Source organism: Cuculus canorus, chromosome 1, assembly GCF_017976375.1.
Source record: "Cuculus canorus isolate bCucCan1 chromosome 1, bCucCan1.pri, whole genome shotgun sequence".
NCBI classification, from domain to species: domain Eukaryota; kingdom Metazoa; phylum Chordata; class Aves; order Cuculiformes; family Cuculidae; genus Cuculus; species Cuculus canorus.
This window is the reverse complement of record NC_071401.1, coordinates 48,977,141-48,985,454: the sequence shown is the minus strand read 5'-3', so window position 1 is coordinate 48,985,454 and position 8,314 is coordinate 48,977,141.

Genomic DNA, 8,314 nt, shown 5'->3' with positions numbered 1-8,314 from the left:
ATTGTAGTACGGCACTACTGTGCAAGCCCTGTTTACGTTTTGAAGCAGTAATAGAGGCCCTGCCTAAGAAATGCTACTGCCAAAAAACTCCTTAAATAAATGCCCGTGGCACAAATGGCAGTTGTCTGATGAAAAACTTATATTAGCTATTGTACGAGCAGTAGTCAGTGTTAGGTGAGCGAAGACTAGTTGTCACATGCATCCTGATCATTGACATTACAGAACCACTGAGTATGTCAGCACACGGGACACAATCATCTAAAGAAATATTACATTTATCAAACAACAGAGGATCATGAAACCTGAATGGATTTAGAAGATATGTATTCAGCTAACATCCTTTGAACACCCGAGACTTGAAAGGTGTAAGATTTTTGCTCATTTATAACCACTGATACAACACTAGTAACCATGAGGTGATCTCAAATAAGTTCAGTGAGAAAGAAAGCTAGATGTAATCTGTTGAGATGTCACTGCTCCATGGATGCATTTTGGAAACTGATATGTTCTTTCTTATAATAGCTCCGTGACATCAGGGAAATATTGTTACCAGTTGTAAAGCAAAGAGGCAACTGAGCTAAGAGTCAAGAGATTTAACATCAGTCATGGTGGAGAGTCCAGTATGAAAGTTCTTTCACAGTGAATATAATATTTCCTGTGCTCTATCTTGTTAGAATTTACTCACACTGAGGAAAAATTTAAATTACTTTTAGTATTTCATAAAAAATATTTTTCCATGCCACTCTGTAAGTAAATTATCAACCCCCTCAGAGCATAAGTGCTCAGAAATAGGCAAGAATAAAGTCTGAAATTTCCCTTTTGCATAGTAACGCCAATCAGCAACATAATACACAGATTGTGCTGGATACTGCAGAATTTCAGTATCATTCAAGTTGGAAGGTACATCTGAAGGTTATCTAATCCCACCTACTGCTCAGATCTGTGACAGATTCAAAGTCTGAACAAGTTCTCCAGCTGGTATATGAAAACATCCAAAGAGGAAATTCCTCAATGTATCTGAGCAACCTGTTAATTTCATTCTTCTCCCCAGCCATGTCCAAATGGAATTTCTTTGGCTGCAAATTTATCATATCGCAGTGCACCTCTGACTTCATCTTCTCTATGATCCTCTCACCAGGTAGCAGAGGACAGCCATTAGATCCACCTCTAATCTTTCCCTCAGGCTGAACAAAGCCAGTACTCTCAACCTCTGCTTCCTCCAGACCCTTAACTATTTCAGTTCTCCTCCTCTGAATTCTCTCTGTGTTGTTAAGATCTCTTTCACTAGTAGTTACACAACCAGACACAGTACTGCAGAGGAGGCATCCTGATGCCATGTTGAGGGGTAATAATCACTTTGAATGATCTGCTGGCTTCACTCTTGCCAGTGCAGGTAGCTCACATCATCTGCAAGGTCACACCGCTGTCTTTATTCCTGTTCTGTCAGAATCTCCCAAGTACTCTTCTGCAGAGGTGCTTTTTAGCCAGTCATCTCCTGGTCTGTGCTGTTGCTTGGTGTTATTCTGTTGGTCTTTGCGAGGATTTTGTCAGCCTATTCCTTCAGCCTGCCAAAGTCCATCTGAGCAGCAGCTTTGCCCTACCTCAATTTGGTGCCTTAACAGTGTTTCATTTCGAGGTATTTAATCCTTTTTCCAAGTCACTAATGGAAATGATGATGACAGTTCTTGTCCTGACCTCATCTGCATCAATCACAGAGGCTGCTAGCTGGGCTTTGAACTTTTGCTCAGTACCTTTTGAGTCTAATGGCACACTTTGATTTTTAACTGCTTTGTAGTCTGTTTGTCCAGTACGCAACTTTACACTTGAGCTACAATCACTCTACAGGAAAAAAATGTGATAAACTTTATCAAAGAAAAAGCAAAATATACCCATTATGCTCTGCTTATCCACAGGACCAGTCATAGACAGCAATTATGTTGTTGAGGTCCTTAGCAAGTTTGTATTCTTTGTCTGCAAACATATGTGCTTGGAAAAGTCTTTCAGGGGGCTTTTGTTGCATAGTCTTCCTGGACACTGAGAGAAACACAATGGACTGTAGTCCCTCTCTCTAGTTCTGTTTGAATGTGGGCTCACCTTTGCCTTTTCCAGCAACTGGGAACTGTCTCTGCTTGCCACCTCTCAGAGTTGATAGCAATCTTACAGTAGCATCAGCCAGCAACTTTAGCACTCTCAGAAGTATTCTGAGTGTGGAACGGGCAGTTCCACAGGCTTCTATATACTCTTATATATTCTTATATACTCTTATATACTCTTATATACTTATACACTTAAGTGGACTTGATTGTTCTACCTTACTGCTGTCTGTCACTAAGCAAAGGGAATGGAAATCCTGAGACATGACTTTGTTGGTAAAAAGCAAGGCAAAAGAGGAAGGGAGGGATTAGCTTAGACCTTTTTACGTTTTTTGTCATTCAATTTTCTGACACATTCAGCAGTGAAGTCACATTTTCAACTGTCTTCCTTTTGCTGCTAATGTGCCTATAAAATTCTACACATCTGTATCTTCCAATCTAGCTGAGCCTTGGCTTCTCTAAGTCTACAACTGCATGTTTGAGAAATGGCTCTGTATTCCTCCTGGATAGCCCATCCCCTCTTGCACTTTCTGGGTACTTCCATTTTTTCTATCTGAGCTCAGGACTTTTCATACCTGCTAGCTTTCTGCAGAGCTTGCTTGACTTTCTACATGATGGCATAGACTAATCTTCTTTGAGGAATTAGTTCCTGAAGATCAGTCAGCCTCTTGGTGTCTTTGTTCTTCAGGGCAGTCAATCATGAGATCCCATCTGCTGCTTCCTTGAGCAGACTGATATCTGCTCTCCTGAAATCTAATGTCTTAATTCTGGTGCTTGCTTTCCTCACTATTCTCAGAATCTTCAACCACCATCCTATAGTTGTTATGGTCAATGCAACCACAGGCTATCATACTCCTGGATATTGTTTATGAGTAGCAGATTCAGCAGAGGACTTTCTTTATCTGGCCTGCCCAGCACCTGCATCAAAAAAATGACCCCAAACAACTCAGGAAACCTCTAGAATTGCTCTCAGTGTTGCAACTTTCCTTTAAAACATGCATTAACACTGATTAAAGTCCTTCATGTGAACCAGAGTCCATGATGCTGATGTTTCCTCAGACTTTTCAAAGAAGGCTTTTTCTACTACCTTGTTTCTACCAGATGATCTGTAGCAGATGTCCCTGTTGGTCTCCCCTCTCATCTTCCTCATAAGCTCTTGGTTAGCCTATTGCCTCATAGAGAGGAGAGTGCCATGCATTTGAACCTCTTCCTCACAAAGAGTACTAATCCTGCCCTGTTTTCTCCTCTCATCATACCTTTCTTAAAGACCTGTGGACCACAGCACTGCAGTTGTGCTATTTATCTGAAAGACAAGGCTCTAAAATATGTATGTGATTATTACTATCTCTGAGGAAGAATGGCAGATGGAAATCGAGAGAGAAGTAAATCAGGACTACTTAAGAGATGCTGCAGACTCTCAGGAACTATCCTGACATAAAGTCTGAATGCACTGAAATCCTGAGTGCTTGTGTTCTATGAGATCCATAATTAGATGAGTTTTCACAAGAACATGATTAATCGATTGTTAGATATGATTAATCTCCAGTATCAGATTATTGCATTATTGGATTATCCAGATTACATATTATTACATTATTATTATTGCAAATTAAATATAGGCCATCTGTCTTCTGTGTTATTAACTCTACTAGCATTCCTTTCAGGCTTGAAAGCTGTTCGTGAAAACAGAAAATGTTGTTGCTCTCATGATGCCTGTGATTATTGCACTCATGTTTGCATCGATGACTGCTGCACTCTGAGTTGCTCAGCCTTGACAGCAGAGTAAAAGGGTCATTAGATATTGGCTGTGTTACTGCCAGCCGTCCATCAACTTACAGTAGCATTAGCATGCCTGTACTAATTGATAGAAATGTAGGGCACTCTGGGTAGCTCAATGGACTTCTTGATCGTGGAGACCATCTTTGTTTGAAACACATGATTTCTCGTGATTTCTTCTACTGCTCTCTCAAAATAAAGTTCTTAACAATGTTCCCCAAGTGGCCTGAGCAATGAAAGAACCTGGTCCTGATACTTTGACAGAGAAACTATGGGAGGTTCTGTTATCATGTTGCTGTGAAAGGTAAGAAATCCATGTGGTTCCATTATTGAATCTTGGACAATGTTGTTTTGATTTACAATGGGAAGACACAGGCAGATGGTAAGGCTGATTTAGAGGATCAGAAAGTACAAGCAGATAGAATATTTTCTTGCCCATTTCTGTCTGGTATGGATGACAGTTAAAATATTCTAAAGTGCATTCCATAAGCACAGGCTATCTCTTTCCAGACTGGAGTCTGACAAAGAAAGGAAGCTTTTGAGAACTATTTTAGTCTGAACTAAGATGAAAAGCCCCACAGCTTCACAGAACCATCTGGGATTTGGGTGGTGACAGTGAATGTCTGAGGAGCCCTATTACTGCCCTATCTCCCAGATGGGTTCTACCCAATGCTTTAGCACAGGTGCCTGAAAGACTTTGGCTCAGAGTACTTGCTGGATAGATACTATCTAACTTTGGAAGTGTATTTCCTAGTAGAACAGTAGGCGAATAAATAATTTCAGTCAAAGTGTGCCCACTGAAAGTAATGTGTTCTGCAAAACTGGTGTTCTGTACTATAACCCAGCTTTGTCAGAAGACACACAGCTAATTCTGATTAGGAAAATAGAATGGGAAGAAATCTGTTGAACAAGCTGTGCAGAAGGTTTCAGAGATAAAAATCATACAGAAATCATCACTGAGCTGGTAAAAGCTTTACTAAGTACTTGTTTTCAGTCTAGTGTCCATTTTTTCAGTAAACTTGTAGCAGATAGTCCATATAGTAGCCATAAGCAACTGAAAAGGCAGGAAAAAGTTCGTATCAGAAAAATTGTCTGGAATGGCCTGTGGAGACAAACCTGCCTTTTAGTAAGTTCATAAAGATACCCACTTTTAATCTTATCACTATCTATATGGAATGTTTAGAAGCTCTCTTGGGTGTAGTTGCAATTTAGTAAGGTCTAGTCAGGGAGAATAGAGATCTCTTTTGTGACTCTGTCATTGTTGGTCTTACATCAACATCAAATAGAAATTCTCTGTTTCTACCCTTTCTCTGTAAATGTACATAGTTTCCCATATTTTTTTCAATCACTTCCTCACAGGTTGTAATGGTTAAGAAAAAAAGGGATGACAGTATAGAAAGAGGAGGAAAAATGAGATTTTTTTTTTTCATGGTGGCATTTTTTTTTTTTTCAGGTGGCATTATTCATTTTCTTTTTCTAACTCTTAAAAGTTTGATACAAAATGGATATACATTCTAAAGAGTGGTCTGAATCATCCCTGCTGCGTCTTCCCAGATGAATGCTCTGTGGCATTCCTGCAGGGTTAAACTTACCCTTGGGTCTTTGGGGTCTGGCCCCATAACTCCTGCGATCCTGGATGCAGAGTGGTCCGGACTCAAAAACAAAGTGGATGTTCCCACATAGCTCAAAAATGAGAAGAAATCTTGAACTTCAGTCTTCATCTTCTCAAATAAATGCTGTAACTGCTTGACAATTACATAAAACAAAGTGGACTCAAAAACAAAGTGGATGTTCCCACATAGCTCAAAAATGAGAAGAAATCTTGAACTTCAGTCTTCATCTTCTCAAATAAATGCTGTAACTGCTTGACAATTACATAAAACAAAGTGGACTCAAAAACAAAGTGGATGTTCCCACATAGCTCAAAAATGAGAAGAAATCTTGAACTTCAGTCTTCATCTTCTCAAATAAATGCTGTAACTGCTTGACAATTACATAAAATTGTGTAACACCTCTTCTCAGCCTGTATCAAAAGACACCTTCCATTTCTTTCAGTGAGAGAGGAAGATGTCTAATTTAATCAGAGTAGATCTTTGCCAAGATGTCTAAGTTCTGTGTAATACAAATGGAGAAATGGAGACACTGATGTTAAATGCAATTGAAGACCCAGAAAATCTCTGGAGACATTACTTCTCTGCTAATTGTTTAGGGATCCTTGATAATAATACTGAGGGCAATGGATTTGTCCTCACACCTTCAGGCAAGTACCTAAATTTCAATGAGAAAGTGTCTAAATCAAGCATGTAAGTTAGGAAAACTTAATTTCACCTTTTTTAATTTATTAAATTTCTCTTAGTCCTTAAAAGAATTTACTCAACCAGTTCATTTGATAATTAGTCTTTTCTTCCCAGAGGATATTTTCACCAGGTAACACAGTACTTCAGAGATAAGCCCCCGATCTTAGAGAGACTTCAGTCAGATGTGGTCCATAAGGTAAATACCACATCACCACAGGATGTGCAGATTCCTTATTCATATAAAATAAATCCTCCCTTGAAATTATGGCTGTTCCAGGTAGATGCAGATACCAATAATTCTGTTGCTACAACATCTTTAAAACCTGACATTTGCTTGGCGGTTATTGTTTCTGATATCAACACAGTTCTGCTTTTCTTCCCTGCATACAGACATCAGAAGTTGTTCTGATAACTTAGTGACTTTGTGAGGCTTTTACTGCTCTACATATAGGCTTTGGATATATGGCAACTGCTGATTAACTAGTACTCCATGCAGTGCTGCAAGCTCCATTGGATGCAGCCAACAACTTCTTCAGTCTATGTATTTGCCCTTACTGTGACCTGTCACTGTGATTTGTCACTGTTTAAGCAACTTTACTGTATCCCTTTTGGACAGTTATGGGCTGCTACTTGGAGCTTTGTGATATTACCTGAATATCTTGGTTTGGTGCTGCCTCTGTTGTGTTTTTCCTTCAGTCCTTCATTCAACCAAGAACTCCCTCATGTCTCAGGGTTGTGTGCTGCTGGGAGTCACCTGCATGGTGAATGAACCTCTAGGCAAGCTCTTGAAGCAGAAAGAAGTAATATCTACCCCTTGTAAAGATGTAATCTCTGTAGGTACTCTCCTTCTTGTCCTATCAAGGCCTAAAGGATTTCCTGGAAATCTGGAGTTGGGACAATGAAGCAACACTTTTATGGCTGCAGGAACTTCTGTTGATGGACTGTGAGCCTGAGTATGTGCCTACAAATATTGCAGAGGAGAAAAAATTTGTGCTATCATTGCTTGTCACTACTTAGGAGAACACAATAGCACCACATTGAAAAGGATCTGTTGGAGTTGCTTATCCACAACTTGATCTTATCTTAATGGCTGTACCAATGTATGTGCTTGAAATCCTTTAGTCTGGTAGTATTTTAGCAGCTTGGAAACCATAATGAACTGTTCTATCTACAAAATCTACTGGTGGCTGACATTGTAGTTCCCATCCTGAGAGAAATCTGAGGCAGTCGAGCTCGCTGGCATGGCAATGTGTGTGCACATACATGGCAGGCAGGGGTTGTTAAGAGAATCAGATTTGTCATATTGTGGGCTTTGTAAGGGAGTACGTACATTTTATCCCTTCACCCATGGAAGTTCATCAGTCTAGCATGGGAAAGATTTATCACCTGAACAAAGCTGTTGCACTCATCAGAAGCAGAAATACATAAAATTTGTGGACTGTGGTACCAGAAGGTATTTAGCTGCTTAGTGTACATATTTCTGCTTTCTTCTTCTGCACACATTAACTGTTCATTCTTCTAACTTGAATTTTGCTTTTCTGTTTTTTTTTTTTTTTATAATATTAGAAGTTTTTTAATAACTTGAGATGTTTTTGGTGTTTGATTTAGGAGACGTGAAATTTGTCCCATTAAACTCTAAATGCAGAGATGTTGCTAGAAGGATTTATAGATAGAAAAATAAGCCTTGTTTAATTAAGGGCATACCAGGTAAAGAAATGGCTAGATGAATTCTTTAAATTTCTCCTTTGTTACTTAATTTGAGATAACTTAGTTAGCCTTCAGCTTTGATCCAGAAATACACGGATTCAATTTCTGTCTCCATTTACAGACCCACCTGTCACACATAGATAATAATCAGGGATAGTTTTACCTTGCCTAAAATAAGTTCAGAAGCGTGAAAGGCTCATGTTGGCCACTGGAGGTCACTGTGGCTCTACAAAAAAGCCAAGAGGGCCATTAATTAACTGACTAGGGAAAGGTTTAAGATTGAGTGTTCTGGGCCTTTTTGTGTTTGTGTTGTGAAAACTGTGGGATTAAAAAAAAACCCAAAAAACAACTGTTGCAAAATGTGACATATTTTGGCACATATTTTTTAAAATTGTGCACGTTTAGGATTTATTTTGAGCAAATACCGTAAGAGTCCACTTC